Source organism: Stegostoma tigrinum, unplaced genomic scaffold (genome assembly GCF_030684315.1).
Source record: "Stegostoma tigrinum isolate sSteTig4 unplaced genomic scaffold, sSteTig4.hap1 scaffold_94, whole genome shotgun sequence".
NCBI classification, from domain to species: Eukaryota; Metazoa; Chordata; class Chondrichthyes; order Orectolobiformes; family Stegostomatidae; genus Stegostoma; species Stegostoma tigrinum.
This window is the reverse complement of record NW_026728819.1, coordinates 1,100,298-1,117,430: the sequence shown is the minus strand read 5'-3', so window position 1 is coordinate 1,117,430 and position 17,133 is coordinate 1,100,298. Positions and strand designations below refer to the sequence as shown.

The following is a 17,133-nucleotide window of genomic DNA, read 5'->3' as shown; positions in this document are numbered from 1 at the left end:
GTGTCAATAACTAGCAGTGAAACAACTTATTGAAGTTTTTGCAGCCTTGGCCTTCAAACTGTTTCCTCCGTCTTGGGCTTTTATCTTCTGATTCTCCTTGCTTTCTATCGCACAGACCTTTCTTGAGAATCTCTTTTATGCTTGTTCTTTTTTGATAAACCTTCCTCTCTGCCCAATCACAGTTCATATGAACAACATTCACCTCACTTCACCACGTGATGTTCTTCATGTTCATAATTATTCCCTTTACATCTTACCTGAGGACTGTTATACCTGTATTTATTACCCTTATTTCACCGCCATTTCTCTTTTCGCTGCCAGAGCGGTATCAAGAGTATCTTTAGCTTTGAGCTGCAGGAAGCCTTTTCAATCGTGACTGATTCAAAAATAACAAAAGAACTGGGATGTTGTAAATCAGGAACAAGAACAAAGTTGTTGGAAAAGCTCAGCAGGTCTGGCAGCATCTGTGAAGGTAAAAAGAGAGAGTTAACGTTTCGGGTGCAGTGCCCCTTCCTCAGAGCGACTTATTAAAGCCCCAGGATCGCTAATGTAACAATCTTTCTCATCCAGTTCTCAGTCTCATTGATCAATGACAACAGAAAGCACTGCGCATGCTCAGGTCACAATGGCATCTGTTTGATTGATGTCAGTGTGGGACCAATAGGAATACAGTGTTGACGTGCATGACCCTTCCAACCAATCGGAATGAAGAGGGGGCTGGATCAGTGCAAACCACGTGATCATCTACGAGAGCAGTGCAGGTTTGCTGAGATAAGTCGCAACTGCCGATGCTGGAGATTCCGAGATACTTAGGTGTAGAGCTGGGTGAATATAACCGGCCAAGAAGTATCAGAGGAGCAGGAAAGCTGACGTTTTGTGCCTGGCCCCTTCGCTGAGACGGAGGTTTGTGCAATTGAGGTTAGAGCAGGACCCGGTGAAGAAGACAAAACGGCAGAAAGTGGCAGGGAAGTGATATTCGTATGGGCTTGGGAGTGCACATCGGAAAACCCACATTTGAAACTCCCAGGCTCACGTTTGCAGAAAATAAATTAAAGCCTCAGATAGTGATAGGCCCGTGTGACCGCCGCCATCTTTATTGGGGGCAATGATCCGTGGGGCGCATGCGCAGCAGCGTTGAAACTTTGAGGGCGGAGGTGAAGCTGGGCGCATGCGCAGCTGTCCCTGGGAGAAAGTGAGAGAACAAGATGTGGAGTTGGAGGAACACAACGGGACAGGCAGCATCAGAGGAGCAGGAAAGCTGACCTTTTCGGGCCTACACCCTTCAGAAATGGGGAGGGGAAAGGGGTTCTGAAATAAACAGGGAGAGAGGGGAAGGCAGGTGGAGAGGAGACAGACAAGGTAAAGAGGTGGGGATGGAGCAGGTAAAGGTGAGTGTAGCTGGGGAGGTAGGGAGGGATGAGTTCAGTCCAGGGAGGACAAACAGGTCAAGGGGGTGGGATGAGGTTAGCAGGTAGGAAATTGGAGTGTGGCTTGATATGAGAGGAGGGGATAGGCGAGAGTGAAAACAGGTTAGGGAGGTGGGGAATGAGCTGGGCTGGTGTTGGACTGTGGTTGGGGGAGGGGAGGTTTTGAAGGTTGTGAAATCCACATTGATAGCATTGGGCTTCAGGGTTCCAAAGCGGAATATGAATTGCTGATCCTGCAACCTTTGGGTGGCATCGTTATCGTGTTGCAGGAAGGCCATGATGGACATGTTGCTGGTGGAATGGTACTGCAAGGTGCAGTTGTTTATTGCGTACTGAGTGTAAATATTCTCCAAAGCAGTCCCCAAGCCTCCGCTTGGTTTCCCAGATGTGGGGGAGGCCACAACAGCTGCAGCAGAGGCAGTATACCACATTCGCACCTGCATTCCCCATGCACACGCCCTAAAAGCCCAATGCTTTTTCGTGTCCTGCAGGTCTGACCGGTTCCCCTCCACTGACCCCCTTGTATGATGAAGTGAACTCGTCCTCACCCTCAACAACTTCTCTTTCACCTTCTCCCAAATCCTACAGACAAAGTGGGTGGCCATGGGTACCTGCATGGGCCCAAGCTATGCCTGCCTCTTTGTCGGTTACGTGGAACAATCTCTCTTCCATACCTACACTAGCCCCGAATCCCACCTCTTCCTCCAGTTCATGGATGACTGAATCGGTACTGCCAGCATTTTGAGTCTGGACGATTCTTCAGAAATGAAATGAAATCACGCTGAGTGAATTCAAACCAAGAGAAATGTTTGTTTCTTCTGGATTTCATTCCCAGAGTGTGGGATCATAGCAGCTAGCACTGCTAACTTAGTTCTGTGCTTCCTGATCAAATCTCTGTCGGTGTCTAATCTCTTCAGTCTCTAATGATGGATATATTTGATCTTTGTTTCGTATTTTACAGTTCTTTTCTTATACCTATTGTAACTGAATATTCCACTGCTGTCCACCCCCTAACTGTGTGCTGCTCTCTTCCCAGATTAATTTTTGAATGGCGTCTTTCAAAGTCACGTAATATTTTCCCAGAAAGACAGTGCATTTTTCTTCCATTTCAGACCACCACATTCTACAGCTTTTTTATTCTCTCGTTCATTTTTGCACTTCTGCAACATTTACTCTGTTTCTCCTTCCACAGATACCAGCGATCGTTGCCAAAGCCCTGTTACCTGTGGAGAAGGTCATGTTTAACTTTCGTGTGCTGCTTCAGATCGTATGATGAAGGTGCTCCCACAATGCGGTCATTTGAGAAGTTACAGATCATTCATCTGGCGATACTGAAGAGCTGATGGTGTATGTCCAAATCAACAAACTATATGTATTTTTATCTTGTTTATAATTTCACAAAGATATTATCAAGAAACTTTTGATGTAAGGCCTATTAGGTTAGGTGACCAAAAACATTACCAAATTCGCAGGTTTTCATGACTACCTAAAAGAAGGAGAACAAACCTGAGAGGTTTATCATAGGAATTCCAGACCATGTTGCCTGGAAACTGTAGAAACAGCCTCCAGTAGTGAAACAATGATTAAACACATTGACAATTCCATTTACTTTCTGACTCCAACAGAGTCTCATAGGTTGTGTGGTGCAGGGAAACGGGGATCATCACGGCCAGGAATTAAATCACGGGTGAGAATTTTAAATTGTTACTCATAAATAGGAGCCTTTGTGCGTCAGGGAGTACAGCAGTGATGAGTGAACAGGTTTTGGTACAAATGAACATGTGTGCAGCAGAATTTTATGTATTCTTGAGATTACAGGGGCGTTGAATGTGGGAGGTCAACTGGGAGTGTGTTTGGATAGTTAAGTCTAGAGGTAACGCAGAACTAGATGAGAGGTTCAGCAGATGAGCTGAAACTAAGGTGTCATTGTCACTGAAGTGGAACGAAATGGTTTTTGTGCAGGACTCTGCTGTTGCCTTCACCTCACTTCAGGAATTCACATCTTTGTGAATTTGTGGATGAAGTCTGTGATAAGATCAGGAACTGAGTGCCTGGCGTGACCCAAACTGGCTGTCACTGAGCAGGTTCCTGCTGAGTAAGTGCTTAATACCGCTGTTGTCAACACCTTCCATCACGTCTCCGATGATAGAGAGTAGACTGCTTGAGGGGAAATTGGTCGGGTTGGATTTGCTCTGTATTTTTGTGCTGAACAGACCTGGGCAGTTTTCCAAATTGTCAGTCGATGCCAGTGCTGTAGCAGCACTGAAACAGTTTGGCTTGGCAGGTAGCAAGCTGTACAGCACAAGTCATCGGTACTGTTGCCAGGGCCCATAATCTTTGCTGCACTATTCCTCCACTTATTAATATCATTTGAAATGAATCAGATTGGATGAAAACTCACATCTGTGATCTTGAGGACCTCTGGAGAAGGCTGAGATATATCATACAATTGGCACTTCTGGCTGAATATTCCTGCAAATGCAGCAGTCTTGTCTTGTGTGTGGATAGGTTGGGCTCCTCTGTCAGTAAGGATGGGGATTTTCTGGCATGCTTCCTCCAGTTTAATTGCCCATCACCATTCGCTACAGGGTGTGGCAGAACTACAGAGCTTAGACCTGATCTACTGGCTCTGGGATGGCTCAGCTCTAACTCTTGCTGTTTGTGCTATTTGGCATGCACATAGTCCTGTTGGGAAGTTTAACCAGGTTGGCACCTTATTTTTAGCTATGCCTGATGCTGCTCTTGGCATGCCCTCCTATACTATCCATTCAATAGGTGTGGTTCCCCTGGATCAATGGTAATAGTTGAGTGCGAAATATGTTGGCCCCTGAGGTTACAGATTGTGCTGGAAAGTTCTGCTGCTGTTGATGCCCCACAAAGCTTCATAGATGTTTGGTTTTGAGCCCCTGTATCTGTTCCATGTCTGTGCTATTTAGCCGATGTTCGTGCCACTCAACACAATGGAGGGTATTATCAAGGTTAAGATGAGGCTTAGTCTCCACAGGACTGTGCGGTGGTCGCTGTTATCAATCCTGTCACAGACAGATGCATCTGCAGCTGGGAAATTCGTGACAATGAGATCTGCTATGTTTTTCCCTTCTGTTGGTTGTGGCAGCACCTGCTTCAGTCCCTGCTAAGTAGTGTTTTTTTCCCTTTAGGACCCAGCCAGCCTGACTGGTAATCCTGCTGTGAACTACTCCTCATAGCGGGCATTGAGTACACTTATTGCCATTTACACTCTGTGCTTACACCAATTGCTGTTCAACATGGAGTTTTTTATGAAAATTCTCTCTTGGGATGTGGAAGTCGCTGGCTGACCAGCATTTATTGCCCATCCTAATTTCCCTTAAGGCAGTTAAGAGTCAACCACATTGCTGTGGGTTTGCAGTTACCTGTCATGCAGATCAGGTAAGGATGGCAGATTTCCTTCCCGAAAGCACATAAGCGAACCCAAATAATCAGCAATGGTTTCATGGTCATCGTTCAGCTATTAATTTCACATCATTATTTAATTCAAATTCCACCATTTGCCATGGCAGGATTCGAACCCAGGTACCCGGAATGGTGTCTGGGTCTCTGGATTAATAATCTGGCGATAATACTGTTGCCAGTTTATCAACTGAGGGAGGATGGTCCATGGCATTCAACAGGAGCCATGAGTCTTCCAGGCGTCAGAGCCAATGTCGTATTCCCAGGTCAATTACTGCGGTCAGAATAGCACTGTTCTGCCATGTCTGTTCTGCCATGTCTGTCCTGCTCCTGGGACAGGCCGTCACTACGGACCTTGATGGTGGTGCGTGTCACTTGTCTATAAGGTAGATTCTAAGCATATGATGCTGTTCCTTGCCTAGTCTTTGAGCCATCACTCCAAATTTTGCCACTCGCCCCCGATATTAGTGAGGAGGAGTTTATGGAATCGATAGGGCTGATTCTGCAGGTGTCTTTCCTTGTGCCTTGGCAGATGCCAAGTGGGCCACCCAGCTTCATTCCTTTGTTGAGACTTTGCACTGATTTGTAACTGAGTGGCTTGCTGAGTTTCGCAAATTTCTTTCCCTGAAGGACGTCAGGTTTTTACCTTGTTCTGCCATTAGCAATGGTACCATGGCAACAGTTGATTCTTAATTCCAGTTTTTTTTTATTGAATTCAAAGTCCACCATCTGCTGAGATGGGATTCAAAACCGGACTTCTGTTGTACATTTTAATATTCTGTATAAAAGTTAATTCATCAGGTTTGTTCATTCAGTTTTGAATATCTCTAACACAGGCATTGTTCTTTTTTTGCAAACCATTGTCCATCATCCTCTCTCCTCCATCCTCCCCTCCAACAACAAGTGAGGGAGACACATAGAAACTCCATGTCACTCAGATTGAGACAATCCAAATCGGATGCCTCTGCTGCTTCCTTCTCTTTCATTAGCCCACCAAACCAAATTGCTTTGCATGTTGCTCGTCGTTTCAGTCCCAAACTTGCATCTTTCTCCAGTCTTGTGTGAAGCCTTATCAGAGCTCGTCTTAATCCTTTTCCCTATTCCTGCTAAACCACAAACATTCTAAGTCTCTCTTATTTCTCCTCCTCCTCCTCCTCCTCCTCCTTGCCTCTTCCCTCATGCCAGTTCAGATATTGTCCTTGTTCTGTCTGCTCCTCTTTTCTGGTGATGTCCATCTCATCCATTCTGTTAAAAACCAATATTTGACTTCACTGTCATTGGAAAATCCCACTCCATCTCTTTCTCTTTCCTGTCACTAAATCTTGGCCATTATTTGCCATGTGTCAAAGAGCTGCAGTTCTGGTCAGTGACATGAAGTCCCAAGGTGGAAATTCCTAGAAACCCAAATAGATTTCCCTCTGAAACGATGACTGACCTCCACAAGGGATAATGTGCAATAGGGACAATGCACAGTCATCTTCAGCCAGGATGAGGGGATGTTGTGAATTTCTACCCGGACTGACAGTGATGGATGTTATGAATTTGTGTCACAGGATATTACAAGTGGACTTTCAGGTGGGGAAACTCAATAATTGTAACCCCAAACTCTGACAGAGTTACTCACTTCATCAACATCTGGATATTTGCATTGTGTGTGAGTATTGTGTTCCTGCTAATTTCTCATTTGCCGTCTATTTTTTTTCTCTTAAATCACCCCATTCTCTCAATAGATCGTCCCTAAAATTTTCAATATATGTCCTGTAATGTTTTTTATGATCAGTCATGTGTACATTTTATCATGATAAAGTGTTTCTTTTGTAAACAACTCTATCAACGGTCCCCTCAAAATACCTTGTTACAAGGAGAACAATCTCAGTTTCTCCAAGCACCTGATTCCTCAATGACTGTTTGCTGTCTGTAAGGCACTCATCTGGATTGTGTTGGAACATTTTCCACTTCCCTGCATGAGTACAACCCCAACACTATTTGAAAAAGTGAACATCCTCCAGATGAAGCACTGTGTCAAAGTGGTGTCCCATTCACCACATTCAACATTCCCCTCTACACCACCGAGGCAAAGTGGCATCACTGTGTCAGAGGTAAAGTCACCACTGTCCTACCTGACCATAGGGCTGGTTTAACCTGGAGATTACCACACCCCAGGCGAGGGGAGAGGTTGAGAAGGAGAGTCCATCTATCATAGATGGATATTCTCTATGTACCAGCAACCTCCAGGTCACATGAAAGAAAAATTTTAAAAATAAACAGTCCTAACCATGCAACTAAAAACCCTCTTCCTACAAACCATTCTGTTAAATCTCCTCTGCCCACTCTCCGGGTCCCTCCCGTCCTTCACAGTGTGTGGGGGATCTTTGGTTTGCACAGACTCAGCTCGTCTCTGTTCCTGTCTGTGATGTCATCATGCTGTGACAATGGCACTGAACCTCACTGTCTGTGAGGGTGGTAGGCACAGAGATCCTCATAGCGTTTAAGGCATATTTAGATGCCCACTTGTGATGCCAACGCAGACAAGTCTATGGGCCAAGTGCTGGAAAATTAGATTAGAATAGTTAGGTGGTGGTTTTTAACTGGCACAGGCTGGATGGGCCACAGAGCCCTTTTCTGTACTGTCGACCTCCGAGACACTTCACAGAGAAGATGCCAAGCAATAGTTCAAGCAATTTTTTTCCCTCTCAGGAAAGGAGATGTTAGAATAGATGACTCACAATTGGTTAATGTTTTTGGGAGACGAGTGAGGTATAGAGATGAAGCGGTTTACCAGGAAATTCTGGAGCTTGAATCCCAGGAAATTGCAAGTGCCACCATCAAGTGGAGGAATAAAAATGGGGCATCATCATTAGGACAGTATTAGAGGAAGGGACATGTTGAGATTTGTGAGGCTGGAGGATATTAGAGACTGGAAGGGTTCTGAGACTGGAGAAGATTTCAAAAATAGGGAAAGTGTGGGATTGGAGGAAGTTAGAGAAATGGTGAGGATTGAGAGGCTGGAGGAGACCTCAAACAAAAGGAGGTTTGTGAGGGTAAATGCAATTACAGAGCTAAGGAAGTTTATACGGGCTGAAGGAATTTACAGAGATAGGAGAGTGTTGAGGCTGGAGGAGACTAGAGATAAGGAGGCTTGAGAGACTGGAGGAATCTACAGAGACCGTGAGAGATCTGAGGCTAGAGGGGGATTCCAACAATAGGCAGGTCGTGAGGCTGGAGAGAGATTCCAGTGATAGGAAAGGTCGTAAGTCTTAAGGGTGGACCCTGCATTAGTGCAGGCTCAAGGGTCATTCTCATGATTGGGAGAGTAGTGAGGATTGAGATATGATTCCTGCGATAGAGAGTGTGGTGAGGCTGCAAGGTGGATTATCATCTGAGCGGCACAGTGGTGCACTTACAGCATACGGAGTGCATTAGTGAGAGAAAGTGGTTCACTGCCACTTTCTCCAAATCAAATAAAAATGGACAATCAATATTAGTCTGGGCAGCAAAGACCACGTCCCATAAGTAAATAACAATTATGATGGGTGATAATGGGAACTGCGGATGATGGAGGATCCGAGATAACAAAGTGCGGACCTGAATGAACACAGCAGGCCAAGCAGCAAATGCTGTGTTCATTCAGCTCCACACTTCGTTATCTATAATTATGATGGGTTTCTCGTTTGGAGAGAGCTAACAGAAGCTCGGATGATTCTCATGGGGCTGATTAGCAATGATTTAGTTTAGTAGGTTTATTTCCCAGATATTAGTTTGCAGAGAGAGAAAAATTATTAACGTTGTGACAATGTTTGGTAACTGCAGAATACAACATTCAGATAATTGGCAAATAATGCAGGGTGAAAACTTGAAGGTTACTTGACTCAGCAAGTTCCCAGAGTCTGCAACAGTCTGTGTGGCAGCTAGATGCAGATTCAGTAGTTATTCTCAAAGATTTGGGATTCAACTTTTCAAGGAACGATCAAGAGGGCCATGGACAAATGGCAGGGGAATTGGGTCAGATTTGCAGCACCTCTAGAATGAGAGTGAAGCTTTTGTCAGGGTTCCAGAATTCCAGTAAAGTTAGATCACATATGATTCAGGAAGAGCTTGCTAATTGGAAACAAAATTGGTTTAGTTTTTGGAGAGAACGCGGTGCTGGAGGATTTTTCAGAGTGGAGTTCTGTGACCAGCGTGTTCCACAGCAATCGGTACAGGGTCCACTTATGTTTCTCATTTACACTAACAATTTGGATGAGAATTTAAGGGACAAGATTAGTAAGTTTGCAGATGATACTGAATTGGTGGTATAGTGGTTAGTGAAGGTTATCTGAGATGACGGTGACATGTTAATCATTTGGGTCAATGGGTTGAGGAGAAGATGAAGCTCAATTTGAATAAATGTGAAATATTGTATTTTGGTAAAATGAACAAGGGTAGGAATTACACAATTGATGGTTGCACCCAGGGTAGAGTTGTGGAACAGAGAAATGCTGAGATTCACTGCATAATTCTTCGAACTTTATGGAGACAGGCCAACAGGGTGGTTAGTAAATTGTTTTGCATACTTTCCTTCATTGCTCAGACCTTTGAGTATAGGAGTTGGGATGTTATGTTGAGGTTGTACAGGACATTGGTGAGGCTTCATCTGAGGTATTGTGTGCAGCTCTGGTTGCCCTGTTACAGGAAGGACATTATTATTATTAAACTGGAGACAGGTCAGAAAAGACTTGCTGGGATGTTGCCAGGAATGGAGGGCTCGATTATCAAAATAGACTGCCAAAGCTTGAACTTTTCTCACTGGAGCATAGGAGGTTACAGGGTGACCTTACAGATGTTCATAAAAAACATGAGGGGCACAGATTATGCGAATATTAACGGGTTTTTTCCCCTAGGTTGGGTGATTAAGACAAGGGGACATGTAAGGTGAGAGGAGAAAGACATATTTAAAAACGACATGAGGGACAATTTTTCTTTTACAGTGTGGTTCATGTGTGAAACGAACTTTCAGAGGAGGTGGTGGATGCGGGTGCAGTCGCATTGTTTAAAAGGCATTTGAATTAGGACATATATAAGAAAGGTTTAGAGGACTATGTGCCAGATGCAGACAGATGGGATCAGTTTAAATATAAAAGTTGTATATTTAATATACATTTCTAAATTGGAGTAAGGCCAACTTTGACATTATTGGGCAAGAACTTCCAAACGATGATCGGGAGTATGTCAGTGATTAAAGGAATGCTTGGAAAGTGGAAGGCCTTCAAAAATAAAATAGGGAGAGTCCAGAGACAGTATGTTCCTTCTCATGTGAAGGGCAAGGCTGGTAAATGTAGGGGCTATTGGACGACTGAAGAAATTGAGGCTGTGGTCAAGAAAAAGAAGGCAGGTCATGACAGCAGGAACTGGGTCAATCCCTCGAAGTATAAGGGCAGTTGGAGTATACTCGAGGGAAATGAGGATGGCAACAAGGAGCTATCTTTGGCAAATAGGCTTAAGGGTAATCCCAAGAGATTCTGACATTTCATTTGGGACACAAAAACGAGGGAGAAAACAGGGCCTTTTAAAGATCAACAAGGCTGTCTATGTGTGGAACTGCAGGCTGAGATAGTGAATGAGCATTTCACATTAGTATTTACTGCAGAGAAGGATATGGAAGCTGGAGAACTTGGAGACATAAATAATGAGTTGTGAGAAGTGTCCATATTACAGAGATCGAGGTGCTGGACGTCTTAAAATGCATAAAGGTGAATAGGTCCCTGGCACCTGAACAGGTGTTATCCACAAACTGTGAGAAGCTGGGGAAGAGAGATCCGGGTTTGATTCCAGCCTCGGGCGACTGTCTGTGTGGAGTTTGCACATTCTCCCCGTGTCTGCGTGGGTTTCCTCCGGGTTCTCCGGTTTCCTCCCACAGTTCAAAGATGTGCAGGTTAGGTGGATTGGTCATGCTAAATTGCCTGTAGTGTTCAGGGGTGTGTGGGTTATAGGTGGATGGGTCTGGGTGGGATGCTTCAAGGGACAGTGTGGACTTCTTCGGCCGAAGGGCCTGTTTCCACACTGTAGGGAATCTAATCTAATCTAATTGCTAGGCCCCTTGCTGAGATATCTGCATCACTGAGACACTGGTGAAGTGTCAGAAGGTGGGGTGGCTAATCTGGTGCCATTCTTTAAGGAAAAGCCAGAGGACCATCGACCATTGAGCCTGATGTCAGTGGTGGGTAAATTGCTGGAGGGGATTCTGAGGGACAGGGTTTGCATGTGTTTAGAGAAGCAAAGACTGTTTATGGATAGTCAACTTGGCTTTGTGAGTGGGGAATCTTGAGTAACTAACTTGATTGAGTTTTTTGAGGAAGTGACAAAGAATGTTGAAGAAGACAAAGCAATGGACATTTTCTATATGGGCTTCAGCAAGGCATTCACCAAAACGCCACATGACGGACAGGTTAGCAAGTTGAGATCAAGTGGAATCCAGGGAGAGTGAGCTATTTGAAACAAAATTGGCTTGAAGGTAGGAAACAGGATCGTGGTGGGTGTGTTGTATTTTTTTCAGTCTGGAGGACTATTAACAGCAGTGTGCTGCAAGGATTGGTGCTGGTTTCACTGCTTTTTATCATTGATACAAATCATGTGGAATGCATATTGGAGGAATGATTAGTAAGTGTGCAGATAACACAAATTGTTTATGTAGTAAACAGCAAAGAAGGTTATCTCCAAGGACAATCGGATCTTAATCAGATGGGTCGAAGGGCCCAGGAGTGACAGAAATCAGTTTAGTTTGGATAAATGAGTGCTTTTGATTTATGGTAATGAAAATCAGGGCAGGGTTTAAACACTTATTGATGAGGCCATGGGGACTGTTACGCAACAGCGACTCCTTGAGGTGTAGGTGCACAGTTCCATGCAGGTACAGAAGGTAGTGAAGATGATATTTGCTCTGCTTGCATTTATTGGTCAGTACATTGAGTGTAGGAGTTGGGAGGTCATGTTATAGGCTGAACAAGGCATTGATGATGCTGCTTTTGGAATATTGTGTTCAGTTCTGGTCTCCCTGCTATAGGAATGATGCTGTTAAACTTAGCAGGGTGCAGGAAAGATTTACAAGGATGTTGGAAGTTTTGAGCTGCAGGGAGAGGCCGAATATGCTGGGGCTAATTTCCCTGGAGCATTGAAGGCTGAGAGGTTACCTTAGAGGTTAATAAAATTATGGTGGGCATGGAGTGAGTAGCCAAGGTTGTTTACCTGGGGTCGGGGAGACTGGAACTAAACACATTGGTTTAAGCTGAGAAGGAAATTTTTTTAAGGGAAAGTGGGTGGTGCCTGTGTAGAATGACCTGCCAGAGGAACTGGTGGAAGCTGGTACAATTATGACATTTAAAAGGCATCTGGATGGGTATGTCAATAGGAAGGGTTTAGAGGAATATGGGTCAATTGCTTGCAAATGGGATTAGAATAATTTGGGACATAGGGTCAGCATGGAAAACTGGGATGAAAGGGATTGGTTTGTGCTGTACAACTCTGACTAAGCATTTTTTGTTTTCATTTCAGATTTCCACAATTTTACTTCTGCACTGTTCTTAACCTTTTGATCCCTCTGAAAGTCTGAGTTACAATGCCTGCCCTTCCTCGCTGGCTCTCCCACCTCTCTTTCAGCAGTTTGGTGCAAATACTGACTGGATCCCTTGCCTGGAGGATATTTATTTGAATTTGTCCTAATGATGATCCAGCATATTTCTCAAGTGTCGCTCCATAAATGTCCAGAGGATTTCTCGATTTCACAATCTGTGGTTGTTCTTCTGGTTCCTCACTCGCTGCACTTGCTTTCTGTTTGAAAGCTTGGTCTGCAATTGGAGAATTCAAACAGGTCCACATCGAGCTCTGACAGTCACTTTGTTTATCACAAACCAGTTACCTCAGGATTTTGAACATTGGAGGAAAAAGCAGCATTCACACTGGGGAGAAATGCACATGGTCTGTAAAGAGTCCGTGAAGATTCATCTGAAATGTCCGAACGCCAGCGCAGTGACACTGGGGAGAGACTGTGGAAATGTGCAGATTGCAGGAATGAATTTTTTAATCCATCCCAGCTAGAAACTGACCACCAGAGTCACACTGGAGAGAAACCATTCACCTGCTCTGATTGTGGAATGGGATTCACTCAGTCCTCTAACCTGCTTAAACACCAGTGAGTTCGCACTGTAGAGAAACCATTTACATGCTCGCAGTGTGGGAAAGCATTCACTCAGACATCTCAACCGCTGATGCACGAGCGAATTCACACTGGAGAGAGACCGTTGGCCTGTTCTGCGTGAGGGAAAGGCTTTGCTGACTCGAATTGCCCGCTGATCCACCAGCGACTTCACTCTGGGGAGTGACCATTCGTCTGCTCCCAGTGTGGGAAGGGATTCACTTGCTCACCTAACCGACAGAGCGTTCACACTGGGGAGAAACCATTCACCTGCTCTAAATGTGAGAAAGCATTCACTTGGTCATCCTACCTGCTTGTGTTCCAGCAGGTTCACACTGGGGAGAACCCATTCATGAGCTCTGAGTGGGGGAAAGCATTCACTAAGTTATCCAAACTGTTAACACACCAGTGAGTTCACAAAGAAGCACAGTTGAAGGATTTTGCTGTCACTCTCACTATCAAGTGAACCATGATTTTGGGCTGTATGTACTGATGTTACTGATCCCTGCTCAATTAAAGGTACAGATATTGTGGATAAAATGTTAATATCAGTTGTGTATCTGTCAGGTAGAGTTTGGAAATAGTCACGTTATCACGACACATTGACACATTCTCACTGACTAAAGACTAGCCGCCCGCACAGTATGTGAAAAGGGATTTCCTGGTTCATCGGGACTGGTTAACGAGCAGCAAATTTCTGAGTAACTGTGAAGTTGGTTTTTTATTCTGCTGTTAGTTATATCCAAACCATGCTTTTTGGGCTTGCTTCTGGAGATCATAGAATCCCTCCAGTCTGGAAACAGACCATTTAGCCCATCGAGTTCACAATGAACTTAGAGTGTCCTACCCAGACCCTGCCTGCATGGGTTTCCTCCAGGTGCTCTGGTTTCTTCCCACAGTCCAAAAATGTGCAAATTCGGTAGAATGACAATGCTAAATTGCCCATAGTGTCTTGTGTGCAAAATGCAGGGTAGGGTGTGAGACTGGGTGAGATGTTGTTTGGAGGGTTGGTAATGGACTGAATGGCCATCTTCCACACTGTAGGGATTCTGTGTTGAACTTAATGGCCCTTTATTTGTTGTGCCTGGTCAATATGTTTGCACACCTTCTACAATTATGGATTCTATTGCTCTCCACAGACATCTTTCAACTACTAATAGATATTTGTTTATTGGAAACAATCAAAGGAAAGTTTTAAATCCAAACAAAAGATTGGGATGAGTCATGTTCTATATCCCTGACAGCCGATTGCAAAAATGCAATGAAACCTGGTGACCTGTCCATGGGGAATGCAGTCTCTTCAGATCTTTACCAGGTGTCCATAGCAGCGACGGATCTTGTGATGAATACAAAAACCAAGACATTGTGTGATATCTAGTGTATATTTTCTATTTAGTCTGCTGTCCATTACTCCACATGTCAAGTTTGTTTTCGGAGACCCTCACGGACTTGCTGCAACCACAAGACACTGACCTGTTTAGAAAAACACAAATCCTTTTATTACCAAGCAAGTACAAACTGTGGAGAATCACTGTACTCAACCCGCCTCAGAGAGCAGTAATTCTCCCCAAGCAGCAGTCAGTGCCCGCTTATTATACTTTACAAAAGACACGATACTTAAAATGACTTCACAATTTATAATGGCATAATGCATAAAACAATTACTACAACCGACAAAAATAGGATACCAAGCAATTATTACATCAAGAACATAAAAGACCAGCTTATAGTATCGATTGCTAGTGAAGTAGCTGCTAATGGCAGGAGGCGATTTTGAGTTGTTGTCCAGGACAGATTGTGATTTCAAGTTGCCAGTGTGTCTGGCTTGAACAAAATCAGTGCCCTGGCACCTTTGCCAGCGACAGAAGTTACATGCTTTAGAGGTTTCACACCCTTACAAATTTTCCCCACCTAACCCTATTTGAAACAGTTTGATTCTAATTTCAATTCAGACAGGAAGCTTAAGACAGTGTCTGCATACCGATGTGTGAGAAGAAAAGGAGTTACAAAAGCTTTACACTGAATTCCTAGCTGGGCAGGAAGCTTCAGGGTAGTGTCTGCATACCTATGTGTAGGTAGATAAGAGTTTACTTCTATAAATTTAAGTCTTTTATCTGCATTTGATTCCTATACAGAGACTTTAATTTATAGAAGTATATAAATCAATGGGCTGTCATCACATTAACATCTCACTCAGAGACTGAGATACGGTCTGTTGACCTAGATTTGAATCACACCATTCCAGATGGTGGAATCTGAGTTTTTTTTTAAAATCTAGAAATAAGAATCTAATGATGACCATGAATCTGTTTTCAGTCAGAAAAACCCATCTGTTCACCTCTGTCCTTTGGGGAAGAAAACTTCCATTTTTATCCAGTGATATCAAGATTCCATGAATGATTTTTTTTTAACAAAAAAAAACTCCTGCAAATACAGTTATCTCTGTCTTAATTTATTTAACAACCGACAGTTCAAACTGGTTGATGGTCACTTTCACTTCTAATCAAGTTGTGGCCGTTTCATGGTTGAAATTAAAAAAATGCATGAATGGAACCACAGTTGTTCTCGTAAGAACAATGCATGCTCTGACATGTTCGAAAAAAATACTTCATCTCACTTATGGGCCAGATATCAAAGCTGACCAGATCCTGATGCAGTGAACCATGAAAGTGAAATTCTTCACCATCTTATCTACTTGTGTTGCGATTTCAGGGAGCGATGGACTTGAACCTCCCAATCTCCTGAACACCTTTGAGAATTTCATCAAACTGACCCCCAGTGGCAGGAATGGACAGGGTCAGCTTGGATTGATGCTCATAATTCAGGCTCAACAAATCTACTGGGCCATTTTGGGAATGTAATTAGTGGTGAGTGTGGCCACCTCTCTGTACTGTAGTGGTACAGATCCCCTGATCCCGATTGTCTCAAATGGCTGACTGACAGTGTCGAAGTCCCTGGGCTGATATCGAATGATTCCTTGGCCATGCTGTGTCAGGATCTCCTGACTGAATACTATCCCCCTTGCCCTGACTGAGAACTGTTTCCCTGAGAATTTGAGACGTGCCCATTTGGTCGAAACACATGTGTTTGTTGCCACAGCTGCTGACCAGCCCTTGACTGACTGCTGGTAATAACAATGCTAAGCTGCCTGGCTTATGCCTGCGATAAACACCAGGCAAGACAGGAGCACTGTGAGACATTAAGTTCTAGTTGAAACATCAAAGTGCAAAAATGTCAGGAAAGTGCAGAGATATTGTGGCATAACTCGTGTCACGTGCTGAAAAGCTTGTAGAGTTCTTAGAGCAAGAATGTACTTTGTGGACAGGCAATTCTGCATCTTGATTTAGCATTTTTATTTAACTCTGGCTGATTTCGCTGGATTTGTAAATATCTCTCGGTCTGGCTAATGTGAGAATTGGCTTTCGGAGTAATGTGCCACTGACTGTCATTCACAGTTGTATCTTGCATCAGTGAATTGGTAATCTGATTAAGCTCACAAGCCTTGGCATGAGAAAAATAAAGCAGTCACATGCACACTTGTTTGATTAGTTGCTCTGCACTCAAATGAAAAACGTGTGTTGTATATGCCATATCCTTTCCTGGCTCACCGTGTTTCCAAAATCTCTGGTTCAACACATCCCAAGTCATCATCAAAGTCAACACTAGTGAATACTTCGATAGCTTCATCTTTTTTGTCTGAAATGCTGTTTGTAATGAGGTAGTGTTGGCAGGCGATTTTCTATTACTTCTGATGCCATGTGTGGATATTTGGGGATGGTGTTGGTGGGAAGGTGCGGCATTACCAGGGATGAGGCACTAACATTCAGAGCAAGTGTTGAACATGCAAAAAAGGACAGATTAACAGTTACCTTGGAACAAGCATATTTGGAGAAAGTTGGGTGAGAGTACTGAGAGAAAGCATTTTGGTGGCATGGTGGCTCCATGGTTAGCACTGCTGCCTCACAACACGAGGACCTGTGTTCGATTCCAGCCTTGGGCGACTGCCTGTGTGGAGTTTGCACGTTCTCCCTGTGTCTGTGTGGGTTTCATCAGGATGCTGCCACAATCCAAAGATGTGCTGGTTAGATGGATTGGCATTGTTAAATTGCC

General features: G+C 44.0%; 1 long non-coding RNA gene across 2 annotated transcripts; it reads left to right on the top strand.

The window, feature by feature from the left end:
• The first annotated feature begins 743 nt into the window (after nucleotides 1–743).
• Nucleotides 744–13,563, top strand: LOC132209437 (uncharacterized). 2 transcript variants are annotated; one of them, XR_009445524.1, is made up of 4 exons: nucleotides 744–903; nucleotides 2,620–2,774; nucleotides 6,410–6,510; nucleotides 12,384–13,563. It is a non-coding gene; the product is annotated as an uncharacterized LOC132209437 (long non-coding RNA). The 2 variants fall into 2 exon arrangements; XR_009445525.1 differs by having other exon boundaries at nucleotides 744–918.
• Nucleotides 13,564–17,133: the final 3,570 nt, after the last annotated feature.